Raw genomic sequence first — 16,483 nt, forward strand, 5'->3', positions numbered from 1 at the left:
TGAGCATAATGAACCCTAAGATAATATAATCTTTGGAAGTTATTTTATAGTGGACAAAAATTGAACTTGATGCAGGGTTGTTATACATCCCCAAGTCACAATTATCCCTTTGCCTTGATTTACATCTAGTATAACAATAATGTGATTGCCCGCTTGGCGCAGTGGTCAGAGCATTTGCTCTAGAGTAGTGGAGTAAGGACTTGTTCCTTAAGTCATAGGTACAAATCCCACTGAAGGACGTGGAGACCGGTTCTTCCAATGAAACCAAATTCCCTTGTTGCAGTATATGCTGGGACAAGAAAAGACCTCTCACTGCTCAAAAGTACAGGTCTAAATTTGCAGCCCTCAACCAGCAAGTAGTGGTGTCTCAATACTAGTGAAAAATTCTTAAAGGATGTATAACAAACAAACAAACAGATTTATGTGTTTATCTGAATATTTATTACATTTCTAAACCCTATGGCCTTGACCTGTATTAACCTGTGTTAGGACCATACTCTGAGGTTACAAACAATTATTGGTAAGTATTTAATACTTTGATATACAGTGACTATGACCTTGTGCAAAAGACCGTTACTACTGGGTCTAGAATATTTCTGGCCACAAGCTACCTTTGTTTCAAAAGATGTCTCCTCACAGAAGACACGTAGACTTCACAATTCCAGTAACTTCATTTGTTGTTGTAAAAAAATGTCAATATTTCCCCATGTAAAAAAAAAAAGTTTGTAAAACAACCCCTTTTCTTCTCATGTCTAAGATCTCTATCCTAAATACACATTTGTCACAGTCACTGTCTACTGAATTCATAAATCTAAAGGTAGTTCATACAGTCTTATTTTAATTCATATTCTTGTGTCTTTAACATCATTACACATATAATTTTTCCATGTTTGAATAGACAATAAAAATTGGAAACCATAAATACAATGAATTAGATTTGTTATAACTGTAACAAATAATGCAAATACATATGTGCAAGTCATGTAAAATTTCATTTTATTTGTAAATGTGTATTACATTGGTGACATTTGTATACTGTTCAATATATGCATAAGGACTTCTATTATTATCAATCTTCACAACATTAGTTTTGTATAAAGTAATAAATAACTAGTATTTTGTACACAAACATAACATCAACAAAAATAACAATCTTTTACATATCTATAAATATACATAAGAGGAATAAAACACTATTTTGAAATAATCATTACATTTTCATTTCTTGTCAATTAAAAAAAATGAATAGCATTATTAAACTATTACAACATGTTTTAAACCACAAATGTGTGTTCTAAAATGCATTATATACAAAGTGAGATGCATTGATTAACTGTTCATTGTAAGTTGAAATGAAGTTATTACTTATAAAAATACTTTGCATTAAAAAGCAAATCTTTACATAGTTTATTTAATGAGAATATTCCCTCGAACAATAAACTCACAAGATGTAATACAGACTCTGAAATACCTATACCACCTATTTCAAATAGTACACTTTGCATTTCATCCATGAGATTATTGACCTTCAAAAATTATAAATGTTTTCTTCTCTTTGAAAGGAACATGTGTGCTATGAAAGGGATATATTGAATAATGTTATTACAAGACATACAAGTAATTTTTATCTTGATAAAAAATGGTGACCTCATGTCAATTAAGAGAACCATCTCACACAATTTGCTAGAATCTCATCTACAAGGTGTTGGCAGACAGGCTACCATACTAATACATCCCTATAAATGAGTTGCAAATATAAAAGAAGTACCTGAAAGTCATTCAGAAAAAATTTTAAAAAGCTGGCTTAAAGATGCTACATTTGTCAGCTGAAATGCATCTTTCACAATACATTCCTAGCATATAATTTTGTGTATATTATATGGTATAATGTTTTTGTTGTTGTTTACAGAGCAAAAATAAAAAGTATATCCATGTACAAATGTACAAGAGGGCAAAACTAGAAATATGTCCATAGGACATGAATGCCCCGCTGAGGGTATATTAATTTTTATTTGCTTGTTTATTGTTTAACATCCCTCTCGAGAATTTTTCACTCATATGGAGACGCCACCACTTGCCAGTGGAGAGCTGCAAATTTTGACCTATACTCGGCACTAAGGGCCATTATGCAGTGAGGGATCTTTTTCGTGCCAGCACCTACTGTGACATGGGACCTCGGTTTATACGGTCTCCACGTCCCACAGTGGGATTCGAACCAGTGACATAAGGATCAACTCCTTACTCAGCAACTCTAGAGCTTTAACCACTGCACCATGTGGGCATATTAGTAATGCAACACAAAAATATTTTTAGTGTATGAAATTTGATGAGAATATCTTAAAATAGTTTCTTTAACATTGAAATCAAAAAAGTTGGATATAGATGATAAATTCTCACCAAATTCTGTTAAGTGCATAAGCTCACATAAAATTATCTTAAATGGTTTCTTTAAAACTAAGCAAAATGCAAATTTAAGAAAAGTGAGGTCCAGGTCACAGGAAAGTTCAAGGTCATACATTTTTGATGCAGTTGAATAGTTCTCACTAATACACATAAGCAAAATAAGTTTGATAAAAATATTTTGAATGGAAACCGTTTATTTAACACTGAGCTAATCACTATTTCAAGAAAAATGAAGTCAAGGTCAAATGAAATGTCAAGGTCAAAAATGTTGATACAGTCGAATACCTTACATCAGTCTGTATCAGCATATGAAGTTTGACACTAATTTAGGAAAAGTGAGGTGAAGGTCAAAGGAAAGATCAAGATCAAAAAATGTTGATGCAGTTGAATAGCTCTCATCAGTATGTATCAGCAAATGAAGTTTGATTACGCTATCCTGAATGGTTTCTTTAAAACTGAGCTAAACACTTATTTAAGATAAGTACGGTCAAGGTCAAAGGAAAGGTCAAGGTAAAAAATGTTGATTCAGTATGTATCAGCATATGAAGTTTGATTACACTATCTTGAATGGTTTCTTTAAAACTGAGCTAAACACTAATTTAAGAAAAGTGAGGTCAAAGTTAAAGGAAAGGTCAAGGTAAAAAAAATGCTGATGAAATTGAATACCTCTCATCAATATGTATCAGCATATGAAGATTGATAAAAATATCTTGAATAGTTTCTTTGAAACTTAGTTTTGAACTGAGCTAAAAGCAAAGCGGAATGGAAGGACAGACAGAAGGTTGGAAGGACGGAAGATGGACATGACAAACTCTATATGCCCCAGCCATATTCATGGCAGGGCAGAAAAACTTCTAGTGTACTGAAATTCAAATCTGCAGTAATTGATAATTTGTTGTTTTTTTTTAATTTTAATTCAATATCAAAAAACATATACAAACTTTTTTGATAATTTATTCTATTCAAAGCAATAAGAAATGCATCTGTCTGCACTGCTTAAAATTGATAAGAAGGTTATGACATAACTAAAATAATGACCATGTCCACATTAAATTTAAAATATAATGAGTGACAATTCACTTCACCTTTTCTTTGGATTTCATTCCATTGACTTTTCTTTCTTTAAAAAATTGTGCTTGTATAGTACTCCATCTCTAAAAAATAACATATAAATGAAAGTTTATGGCACTCAATGAACTCTCTCATCCCTTCCTTTACTGTTCAAGAAAAAAAAATGCATACCACAAGCATAGTTTAAACATGTAACTAGACTTTATGATATTTTCATACATAATGTCACCAACTTTATAAAGAATTGTGAATGCATTTCAAAGGTGAGCACATGTGAATTGAATTAAAAGTACCAGTATTGCGAGTATCTCGCAGTTATCTAACTTACAACCGCTCTTTAGCATGGGAGTCGAGGAAGCTCTAAATCTCACAAGATTTCTGGGGCATAACATTACAGTGGTGACAATGGAATGATTCAAACAATCATTATGCCCAAACTACAATGTATTGCCAAGAGTTGAACTCCAAATAGTAGATTGTCAAATAAGGAAAGTTTAGAGTATTTTATCAACTTTCAAAAGTAACGATTTTCATTTAGAATTTAATAAGAAAAGTCCGCTTCGTAAAAAGTATCCTAAAAAATGTAATATATAGGACTAGCTCCTCTCAAAAATTTATTAGGCTGGTTCAGCGCATGTTTAGCAAGATATTTCTCTAGGATTTCTTTCTTATCAGTCCTTATAAATTCCACAATGATCGATGATCATCATGCATTGCATTCAATAGTACACTGCCCCCATCCAACAGACGTTTCCTACCTCTGTGAAAGAGTTCCGCTAATTTCAGTAATCGCAATATATATCAAGTATTGTTGTTTATCCTTAAACGTATGTCAATAAAAAAAATTATTTCGAACAGATCAATGCTTAAATTTTGAGATTATCACCCTTGGTATGCTTTTTTGTTTTTTGTATGGATGAGAGATTTGTTTATTGACAGCTGTTTTTTTTATTAAAAGTGGAACTAAAAAATTAACTTATCTTGTCATTGGTCATTTGCAAAATTATTTGTAAAAAACACTGATTGTATACACAAGTACTCTGAAGTTGATATTAAAAAGATTCTTGAGTTTCTGATTGACAATATCTATGTGGTTTTTAGAGACAAGGTCTTCCAAAAATCTCTTGGAATTTCCATAGGTACCAATTGTGCTCCGTTATTATCAAACCTATTTTTGTATTCATACAAAGCAGAATTTATTTAAAATCTTATACATGAGAAGAAGAAAATACATGCTGTCGCCTTTAACATTTAGATATATTGACGAAGTACCATATTGTCACGTGTAAAGGCCGTAGTCTTGTAATAGACACACCCCGAAAGGATGTATTCATTATAACAAAAGATTTGACCTATAGGAAAGAACTATTTTCCGGAAAAAGTCACATTTAAAAATCAATGTTCTTTAGTTGTTTTCTATTGTATATTTGTCTAAATTTTTCAAATTTGCATTTTAAACGTAATTTTTTTTATTTGCAACTTTGAAATTAACCTCCAAAGTTTGTCAAAACAGTATTTTGTCCGTTAAAGCACTAATTTTTACGTGAATTTTGGTATAGAAGTCCTTCAGGGCAGGCCTGCCCCTAAATTAAATTATGAAATTTTGATAGATTTTGATCTAAAGAATGATTTAAAACAAGATTTTTTTAGGGGCACCCCTGCCTTAGGGTCGAAATTCGTGAAAAACCTACAAAAAATGCGAAAAAACCTAGTTCTTTCATACTGGATTACATTTATGGAGTGCATTTTCATAGTCATTATAGCGCAGAGAAATAGACCGCAGATTCTTAGAATGGACCTTTTTTTATGTCCTGGTTCGAATCCACCTGTTGGAACACTTTTATTTTTTTTTTTTTTCAAATTTTACACCTGTATAAACACGAACTTTAATTTTTTATACAGGCTTTTGCATTTTACTTCCACTTTCTTCTTTAAATGTGTGTTTGCTGTTGATATAAAAGACATTTATGGAAATGCAGATTATAAATTCTCTTTAACTAAACGCAATCAACCAGAACTGTATACCTCAGTGTAAGCACACTTTGTTCGAGGACACGAATCATTCACTTTGTGTTACTCGATACTGCAGGTGTCACGAAAAAAAAATCATGACGAGCAAAAATTGCTGTGTTTGTCTTTCAAGAACATCTCTGGTTAGTAGTAATGTTGTGCCAGTGGGAGAGATACTGTGCTATGCAGAGTAGATGCAGTTCATTCCTCAGGAAAATTGAGTGCATTGGCGACATGTTGTCAAAAATGCAGAAGGAAGGTTTACAGATTAGAAAAGAACGTGGTAAGGTCAGTTAAGGTTTTATCTCCCGTTGCCATTACCCAGGCATCAAGTAAGGACCCTCATACAAAGGATGTATATGTAAATACCGATGTAGGGTCATATGAACACACAGTTGACTAGAACTAAAATGATACATGAGAAACAAGAAACTAAACGCATGTGGCCTAAAGTCAGCGACCGGAACGGATATCGATAAGCTTTTTCTAAAGAATGAAACCAATATCGGCCCTATAGGTCAACGCATATATTTACCTAGAAGTGATCCTTTGGGGAGAAAATCCCGAGAAAAATGCAGCTCCTATGGATAAAACGCTACCCCAAAAATGTGGGTGTATCTCTTATTTTCACAGCACAACTATTCCAAAGAAAAAGTTTAAAAAGTTAAAATATTCGTATTATTTCAAAAACAAAAGTAGGATACAACTTTTAATTTTCTTGGAAAATTCAGTTTAGTACATATAAGCTTTATTTATAAGTATTTAAGTATAGTCTGTATTTTAATTGTTATTTGATTGGTATAAATTAAAAATTAAGTCCCTTATTTTTTTTTCCCTATAACCCTAAACATTTTACGATATTGTGCTGAAAATGCATTCCAAGCAGGTGTCTGTGTTTACGTAAACAAATCCACAGGTACTTGTGGACAGGACCCCCACCCCCCGATATTCAACCCCGGGACTTGTTGGACATTTTTTTCACAAATTATATTTATTGCACTTATTCATCATGTGTATAATAGGAAAAAATCGTGAAAACCCCAAAATAATCGTTCCACACAAAAAATACCCCACTATACATTATAAGAGAGAAAGGTATGCCACTCCGGTTTGTTTACGTTGTACCCCCACTGGTCTTTCTGGGTTCAAAAACATGTTTTTATTTTATTTTAACCTAAAATGTCGGTTCACACTGTCTCTACATATATTTCTGTCTTAGTTCATGCTATCAGATTGGCTCTGCATCTCATAAGAATCCCACAATTAATCCTTAAACAGCATTGCAGTCAGTGCGTTGAAAAAATCCTTAGGTAAACGCAACGGAAGTGCATAGAGAATATATTACCTATTATGAAAACACCCGAGAGAGATTATTACATCAGGGCAAAACTGTTTACTGCTTAGAGAAAAGTAACACTTAGAAAAGGATAATAAACAAGAATCTGATATACCATGAAAATCCTTAAGAGCAGTAAGGAAACACTTAAAACATTACTTTCCAAGAAACATGCATTTAATATTACATGTACATAATCAATTTATAAAATTTTAATTAGGGATGGAAATAAATAATATCCAAACATGAAACAGATGTGTCAGACTCTGTGGTATCTTTTATTTCAAGCTCACTGGGGTATATATAGAGTTGATATATGAATGGAAATAACTATTGTTAATTGATAATACATCATCGATATATCTCAATGTCGAGTTCAAGACCACAGCAAGTGTTTTCTTCTTCTCATGTGTAAGATTTTGAATAAATTCTGCTTCATATGAATATAAAAAGAGGTCTGCTAGCCTAATAACAGGTTGCAATTGGTACCCATGGGAATTCTGACAGATTATTGGAAGACCTGGTCTCCAAAAACTACATATATATTGTCAATCAGGGACTCAAGCATCCAAAAACCTGTATTACTAAAGTATAGCTCAATATGATCACCAAAATCATCATTGCTTGACATATAATGTGCATGTAAAATCTTTCTTTAATATTAAAAACATTTTAAAAGGCCCTAATTAAGCCATCATTCTGACATTTATTTATGCATGATTGTGTATACTTTATCAACAATCTCTGCCACTTTCACGCTGATATGGCTACTTTTTGTATTTCTCTTGTTGGAGAGCTATAATCTCCAAACTTGTGTATTGAGTATAATAACTTTCATCCTTTTCATATTGGCCTAGGTGAAAACAGATAATACTACAGGTCACTTACTCAGAAGGATTACTTGATTTTGTTGATCATGTTGATTGATGGTAGTCTGCACAGTAGCGCTAGCAGTTTCTTTTTTACCATTTCACTGTGAAAAAAAAATGTGGAACTTATTATATATTAAAAATATTTACCACTACATAAGCATTGGTGATATGGTCATTGCTCTTTTTTGTAACAAATCAATTAAACACTGTACCTTTATATAGTATGAATTATATTGCATGTACTTTCGATCAATCTATTTAAAAAACATCAGATTAATTACCAATAGGTTCTTGAATTTTTAGTTTCTGTTGCATCGGGCCGAAATTACGAGAAAAACTTTATTTTGAACAAGCATTTATATGTACAGTATTGTACTTGCATACTTAAATACCTACTATAATTAAGATAAAACAAGCATTCTGAGAGTATTGCATTAGCAATACTAGTCCCCTACCGACAAGTGTAATCTGGTTCCCACTAAAAATTGAATTGCCACAATTCCATTAAAAATCATTGATTCAGAAGCATAACAAAATGCAAACTTGAACTGTAACTCATCAAGATACACTTACATACCAAAACTCAGCTCAGTATCTGCAAGCGTTTAGAAAAAAGTGCGGAAAACAAATGGGACAGACTGAAAGAGGGACAGACAGACAGATGGACAGACTCAGAGGAAACCTATAATTCCCTCTGGTTTCATCGGTAGGGGACTAATAAAAAAGTGGGAAAAAGCCACCCTGTTAAGCCGTACTTTTGTCTCCCATGGTGAGCAGTGGAAAAAGGTCTTATGCTTGGATATGTTGTACATGTACTTTGTATCAATCTGTACATGCATAATCCATTGGCTAATGAAAGAGGCAATGTATTCGTAATGTAAACTTTTAAATGTAGTGGTAATGTGTACATTTTTTGCAGTGGTAATGAGTATGTAGCGGTAAATAATTACCATTTTGAAAATGTAGCGGTAATGATATTCACCTGGATAAAGAAATGGTCTATCTATTCCAATCACATTTTTTACAAGATAGGGCACTTCTTATTTGCTGTACATATAATTGTTTTCATTTTCACAGGGCTCTAACACTGCTTTTTGGGAATGGGGCTGGGCTGTAAAGATTGGGAAAATAAAGACCTTTTAGGAAATTTTGGAATAACCATTATACGTACTTTAAAATCATATATATTGGGTTTCCGGTCTTCGCTATCAACTAAATTTGTTTTATAAAACAGAGGAATATGAATAGCAAGTTAAGTTATTACCGGTATATATCCAGCTATATTTTCTTTAATTTTTGGGAGAAATGACTATTGGGAAAATTAACACATTAATTGGGAAAAAAGGTACCTTTTTTGAATTGGGAGTGGGGCCCTTGAACGGCCCCAATTATAGACAATTGAGAGCCCTGTTTCATATTTGAGAGGTCGATTTATAACCTTCGTTCTTCATTTTTTTAAGCTTTGGGTGTGTGTTGATTACAACATATCAAACGCTTATCATATGTCAAGTGACTTATCTTTAAGTTATTGTCAAAGAAATTTCAAGTCTGTTAAAATCTTAATGTTTAATTAACTTGTGCCCTGTAGGAAATAAGATTTTGTAGCAAATAATCTTTACAACCGAACTGCAATTTTCCCCAAGTTATAGGCTGAAAAAGGGGGTGCATATTTATACCAATGCATATTACATTCGGCAAGATATGGTAGCTGCTTGATTGTCACATTTCAGTTTGAAACATGTTACAAGTTTTATTTCAAAAAATGAAAATATTATTGAAAAAGTAAATACAAATACTCATTGACAAAAACTATCTACTAGGGATGGCAATTTCTAACTGGTTAACCGATTACTCGGTCGGAACGATGGCAATCGGTTAGAAAATCTGCAATCGATTAGTCGAAAAAATATTATATGTAAAACTGAAGGCAATGTACTAAAATTCATTTTCAAAATAGAAATTCCTACCTAAACGTTTAATTTAGCATTTTCATTTATTTATTTAGGCTGATTGGGAGGTCATTATGGCTCTCCAGATTAAAACTGTGGGGTAATTGGTCAGTCTGAGATATGTTAATTACTGTTAAAACATCATGTCGTTACCCCGACTGTCCTCTAATTCTTTAATGATAATAATCACCGTTGAGCACCGTGAATTGGTGTGTGTGTATCTTTTGCAGTTATCTATCACATTAAATTATAATACAAACATTGTAAATTAAGTGATACATTTTAGACTTAGTTTTGATAATGGTGATAATGAAGAATGAACTTGTGTGACATCCGCTCTGGAAAATTATCCACGATATCTCAGGCATGGTTCATGGTTTTCTGAATTTTTTCTTGTCTATTGAAAAAAAATATGCGCATAGTTTTATGATCAAGACTAAAGACAAATAGAATGATTTTGACCTCTAACATCTTTTTCGATTTGCAATTCTGTATTCGATTGCCATCCCTACTATCTACTAAGTGGTTAGTATGTAAATTGTAACTGGTTACAAAACTGGTTATGAAAATTTCAACTGGTTATGATCTTTCTCAATAGTTAAAAAACCAGTTAATCATTGCCATCCTTATTTTAAAGATACTTTGTGACAAGTTTGATTTAAACTGGTCCAGTAGTTCTTGAGAAGAAGTTGAAAAATGTGAAAAGTTTTTAATGTGACCCAAGCCCTTGCTCATGCAAAAACATACAAAAACAGATAGAAATATGTTACCATGGTTACCTAAGTAATTCAGTTAACTTATATCAAAACCACACATTGTCATATAAATAAGACTAAGAGTAAGTGCTTTTCAAGGGTCCCATGGGCGGATACAGGATTTGTGATTAGGGGGGGCGTGGATAACTTCGTTCAGGCAGGGGGTCTGGGGGCCGCCTTAAGGCCCCCAGTGGGTACAGGGCGAAGCCCTGGTGGGGGTCCAGGGGGCGAAGCCCCCGGAAGCTCCTGGTTTTTCGTGTATTTAAAGAGTAAAACCAGGCACAATAATAGTGGTATTGGTTAGTTTATATGTACCAAAGTTTGGCATTATTAATACTAATCATATCATACTTTGAATAGAGGGGGCCCAGGGGGCGAAGCCCCCGGAAGCTCCTGAGTTTTCGTGTATTTTAAGAGTAAAACCAGGCACAAAAATAGTGGTATTGGTTAGTTATATACTTAAGTATGGCATTATTAATATTAGTCATATCATAATTTGAAAATTTTAGGGGGGGCGTGCGCCCCCCACGCCCCCCCTTAAATCCGCCAGTGGGTCCAGATCAGCATTCAATCAGTATCAAAGTATCATGGTCTTTAGAGTTTTGTATATGCCTTTTGTCTTCAATGGTAACCTGTACTTATACATGTACTTAAATATGGCCATTGAGGAGACCACTTATAATTAGGCATAAAGTAGACCAGTGAGAAAAATTTAGTAAATTGAATTAACCCTTGATATCAAGTATATACTGTATATAAATATACCATCCTAATGATCTTATTCACTATATGCATCAATACCCTGTATTATATTATACTGCATATCAAATTAAAACTTATTTATTGTGTCACAACTGAAGTGTTGCTGGACTGAAAGACATAAAGATGGACAATATGTGAATCCTATAAAGCTTTATCATTTCATGCAGGCCCTAATTAACATTCCATCAGCGATAAAGTACCTTGCACTTAGATTTTTATATTTACCTTTGTCTGCTATAGCAACCTGTACTTATACATATGTTATACTTAAATATGGCCATTGAGGAGACCACTTATAATCGGGCATAAAGTAGACCACTGAGAAAAATTGTTGATATCAAGTATATACAGTATATAAATACACCATTCTAATGATCTCATTTACTGTATGCATCAATACCCTGTATAGTATTACACTGCATAAATTAAAACTTGTTTATTGTGTCACAACTGAAGTGTTAATTGCTGGCTGAAAGACATAAAGATGGACAATGTGAATCCTATATAGCTTTAACATTTCATGCAGGCCCTAATTAACATTCAATGAGTGATAAAGTACCTTCCACTTAAGATTTTTATATTTACCTTTTGTCTGCTTTTGCAACCTAGTTCTTATACTTAAATATGGCCATTAAGGAAACTGCTGATAATTGGGCATAAAGTAAACCACATAGAAAAAAATTAATATACTTAATGGGAAAATTTTATTGTACTCACTGTTAATAGCAAGTACATTTATATGCATGTATTATATAATATATACAGTGGCACCTTGTTGATCTGGACACCTCTTTGGCTTAAGTTTGTTAAAAATAATATTGATTAATTTTGAACTGTTTCTTATTTAATTAATGCACAGTGTACTGGTGTAAGCTAAATTCTTCGAGCTTCATATTAGACGTGTAATTTAATTGGGGTAAATACACGCTAATTTTAGATGCTATTGTTTGTAGGTCACAGGTATCGCCTTCAAACTGACTGCATGGCCAATGTTTTTACTACAATTAACACTACTGCAAGATCAGGGGTTGAAATATACGGTAGCCTGACGCCCCGGGGCTAGTTATTTTAAGACTCGGGCTAGCTTATTTAAATGTAATGATAGTCTGTCGGACTAGCAGAACAGAAAAAAAATTCTCGTCAGTTTACTTTCATTTTTCTATGAAGACTGGTTTCTTTTGACTGAGAACTAGTTTAATTTGTTTCTGTCACCAAAACATTCAAAACTTTAACTTTTTGTTTTCATTTTGCATAAAAAAAATTGTTGGGCTAGTTAGTTTGGGCTAGTAATTTTTTCCTGATCAGTAGCCCCTGGGCTAGTGGGATTTCCAGGAAAATTTCAACCCCTGAAGATAAGTGAGAAAAAGTCATTTCTTGAAAAATTACCGTCCGGATAAACGAGTCATTTTTCAATGACTATTACGTTTTGTAGTAGAAATCGACCGTCCGGATGCGGAACACATTTTTCTGGATTAATGAGACAGAATGACATGGAAAAAATCTATTCCTGAAAAATAGCATCTGGAAGATGAAGTGTTCGGATAAACATGGCGCCACTGTATATACCATAAATGACTATGACCTATGGTACATATTGTCAGAGAAAAACAATCAATTAAAGCTGAACACATCTCATAAATAGGCATACACTATATTCGATTATATATCATCTACTATATCAGCACCGGGGTATACTCTTCGCATTTGTTACACCTGACTGCTTTATTGTCACAGGTATCGGAGTGGAATGGTGACACATGCTCATGCTGGTTATCTTGCATTGCCTTTGTTTATTTATTTTATTGCAGTTGCGTGTACTTGTGTATGTTTGTATACTGCACTGACCTGTGCAACTGTTGTAAGTTTCATTGGCATCTTTCTCTCCTGCCGTACGTGAAAGAAGTACACAGTAATTTTTTGTCGCTACCGAGAGCTATGTAGCATACGTCAGTCTGTCTATACAGACAGGTGACAACAGATTACACGGAACAGTGACTAAGTGAGTGGTTTACATAGGGACCCTACAATATAGCGTGAATAAAGGAATAAGGCGGAAAAATTCCTTTTACACAGTGTGTTCAGATTTAAAATCACTAACTTTAAAGCAAACTAATGGATTACATACCTTTTCCCATAATTCACTTCAAATTCCTACTCATCATGTATGGCTACTTCATAATCTCACATGTATACATTCTCTGACTTTTCTACAGGAACATTATTTCCTACAATGTACAATCACATTTTAAAACATTCAAATATTACTTCCAATTGGACATAATTGGTAGTTCACAAGCTAGAAAGCTCACTCAGTAGTTGGATTGATTGTTTAATTGTATGTCGTTTTACATCCTGTTTAAGAATTTTTCACTAAAATAGAGACGTCACCATATAATGGTCAACAATCTTTTCAACAGTTTTTTCTAAAGAGATTTCAGGCTGTCTTTACTGCAACTGTCATCAGTCTACATTACCACCCATTGTGGTATACTGGTCCCGCTTTGTTTTCATAGGATTTAAGTTTTAGTTTGTGTGATAACTGGATATCAAAAAGTTTCAAAGTAGAGTGTCATGAGATCATCAATGCTAATTATCAAAACACTACTTCTAGAAAATCAAAACATTTTAGTTAAATTAACCATTCAAAGTATTTTTTGAAAAGTAAAACAAAGGTCAAGGTCAAGTGAACTGTAATGCTGGTATTTTTCATTATAATTTATGACAAATTGTGCACATGCTAAATAGCATAGACTTACCTCTTTTAAATTATCAAAAATATGCTGAATATTGGCACTAACTTTTTTATAAGTAGGTCAAAGGTAAGTTCAAGGGTCACAAGATTGGCAACCATGGTATTTAAAAAAAGTCACAGTGCCAAGCAAAATATTAACCAAATATCAAAAACAATTAAACCTCTTACAATTCTCGAGATATAAGGTGTGACAGATGGACAGACAGACAGATGCCAGGTAAATTGATCCCTAGGTGTTGCACTGCTGTGCAGTCGACTCACAAAAAATGTTCTTACAGGAATAGACATTAACTTTCAGATTTTCTTGCCCTTCAGGCAAGTGATCTCAAACTTTGACTTGTCCGAACTCAAAACTTGGTTGCCCAAAATAAGGAAAGAACTTCAGAAGAAATTTTTTATTACTGTAAATGTTATGACAAGAAAAAATGCGACCAAATACACTACTGTCAATTTGGCAAGGTGAGGTACCTGAAAAAATTTAAATGCTGCCTTTGTACATAAAGGTATACCACTGTCCTTGTAAATTTAACCTGTTAACACACACTGCCATATACATGTAGCAATAACCCTCCATTTAATAAATAAAATTCATATTTTTAAAAATTTTTTTTGGTAGGATTCTTTTGTGAATTGTGATTTTCTGAGATAACTGTGAAACAACACTGAAGGAAGATAGTTGCTACGTAACACACCTTGATCAGGATACATCGTGTTACACTGTACTTATATTCTTTGAGTAAATAAATAATCTAATGTCCAAATAAGAAGTTAAGAAAGATGTTAGACGGTGAATAGACAAACAGCATATTTACCAGGGAAAAACGGAATAACGAACCCGATTTTCAAATGAAAGGTATAATCCAAAAATGCTGACAAGGAATTCCGAATGCAAAAACATTGTCAGTCAGGTACCTGGCGGAAATCAAGTCTTCAATTTATTTTTTTTATATATAAATTAATGTAAACTAAATTAATATGTACATTTCTACGAAAAAAAAATCACTTGCCCAAAGTACGTCGCAGGATTCACTTGCCCGAATTGAGAATTTACTTGTCCCGGGCAATCGGACAATCGTTAATGTCGATCCCTGTGACTTATTTATCATTGGAATGACTAGTAAACACCAAACTGAACTTAACCTGCTTAAGTGAGCCAGTAGTGCCCAATACAGAGCAACAACTGCTGTGAACAGCGAGTGAAGTGTGACCGATTGATTGTTGTTTTATGTCCCATTCGAGAATTATTTCACTCATAAAGAGTGAAGGGTTAAATAATTACAATAAAATGTAAGGAGGCAAGTCTGCCTCACCATAACCTGGTTCTTTGTGGCCCTATTTTTAACCTTCATACCCATCTCCACTGGGAATTCATTTTCTCCCCCCCCCCTCCCCCACAATCAAGTCATGACTCCATAAGCAGCCAAAGGCTGTAATGGGCAGCTAGTTCATTAACAGCTAGGGCTATCAGGAATTCAAAGTCACTGAAGTTCTTTTGGTTTTTATGATACTATCAAACTATCAGTCTATCACTGAGTATCTGCATGCTTTAAAAGTTAGTATTTACCCCTGATTTCCTTTAATTAAAGCTTTTGTGTCTATTTTCTGCTAACAATTTATTTACAGTTTATAACTAATAAAGCAGCAAATATACCTTACCCCATGTTGCAGATTCTCTTCATCCAAGTAATTGATGTACACTGTACTTAATCTCTTCATCTGTTCATCTGGATCCTTTCACTGCATTCAGACAGTACCAGTAACTGTTATATATGGATATATTTCCTTGTCAAAGCTGTCACTTTTTAGGCACAATTGCTAAGTTTGCATCTTTATCAGCATTATTTATTAATGAAATGACAAATTCCATCAGACACACCTGCAAAAATGAAAACAAAATCTATTAATTTACATATAATCATGTCCATATTCTCTTGACTTCATTATTATATAATTGAACTGTTTTATACTGCACTGCAAATATAAAGGGCTGGGATAATACACTTTCGTCTACTATTCTATATCTAAATAAATATACTATATTAGGTATCACAATATTTATGCTACAATACAGATCACAATATTTTTAATCGGTTATAATTTTTTCATTTTATATTAAAATGAGACAAAGTTTGACACCATGCATTTCCAAAGTCTCTAAAAATTTACAATTTTAGTCATGTATATGTGTTATGCAAGGGTGTATCTGTCAGTATTTCCAAAATTTATCAAGCATGACATTTAAATTGATACAAATATTTTGATTTCAGCTTTTCTTTTTCATGAAGTTGGACTTAAATATTCTTTGATAATTTTTAAATCAAAATAAAATCAAAAACTTTTAATTTCTTCATTTTATTTGCTTGGAAAATAATTATTTTTTTCGTTTGTATTTGTACGAGTATTTAGTTTCAAACTAGTTCTACATGTATATTAGCTAATCAGTGAAAATCTATATGTTTGATTTACTTCAGTTTACATGCCTGTGTGTGCATTATATTACAAATAATGGGATCTGTGCTTGTAGGTGCACTCAATGTTTTAAGGTTATTCATAATTTGAGAATTATTGTCTCT

General features: G+C 33.1%; 1 long non-coding RNA gene across 1 annotated transcript; it reads right to left on the reverse strand.

Annotated features, from left to right (window-relative positions):
• Positions 1-6,102: 6,102 nt before the first annotated feature.
• On the reverse strand, positions 6,103-13,332 carry LOC133178726 (uncharacterized). Its single transcript, XR_009720013.1, has 3 exons — positions 13,284-13,332; positions 7,709-7,793; positions 6,103-6,122 (listed from the first exon to the last, which is right to left on the reverse strand). It is a non-coding gene; the product is annotated as an uncharacterized LOC133178726 (long non-coding RNA).
• Positions 13,333-16,483: the final 3,151 nt, after the last annotated feature.

The sequence above is a fragment of the Saccostrea echinata genome, unplaced genomic scaffold, assembly GCF_033153115.1.
Source record: "Saccostrea echinata isolate AGI-Se365-2 ecotype Australia unplaced genomic scaffold, CSIRO_AGI_Sech_v1 ptg000003l, whole genome shotgun sequence".
Lineage (NCBI taxonomy): Eukaryota > Metazoa > Mollusca > Bivalvia > Ostreida > Ostreidae > Saccostrea > Saccostrea echinata.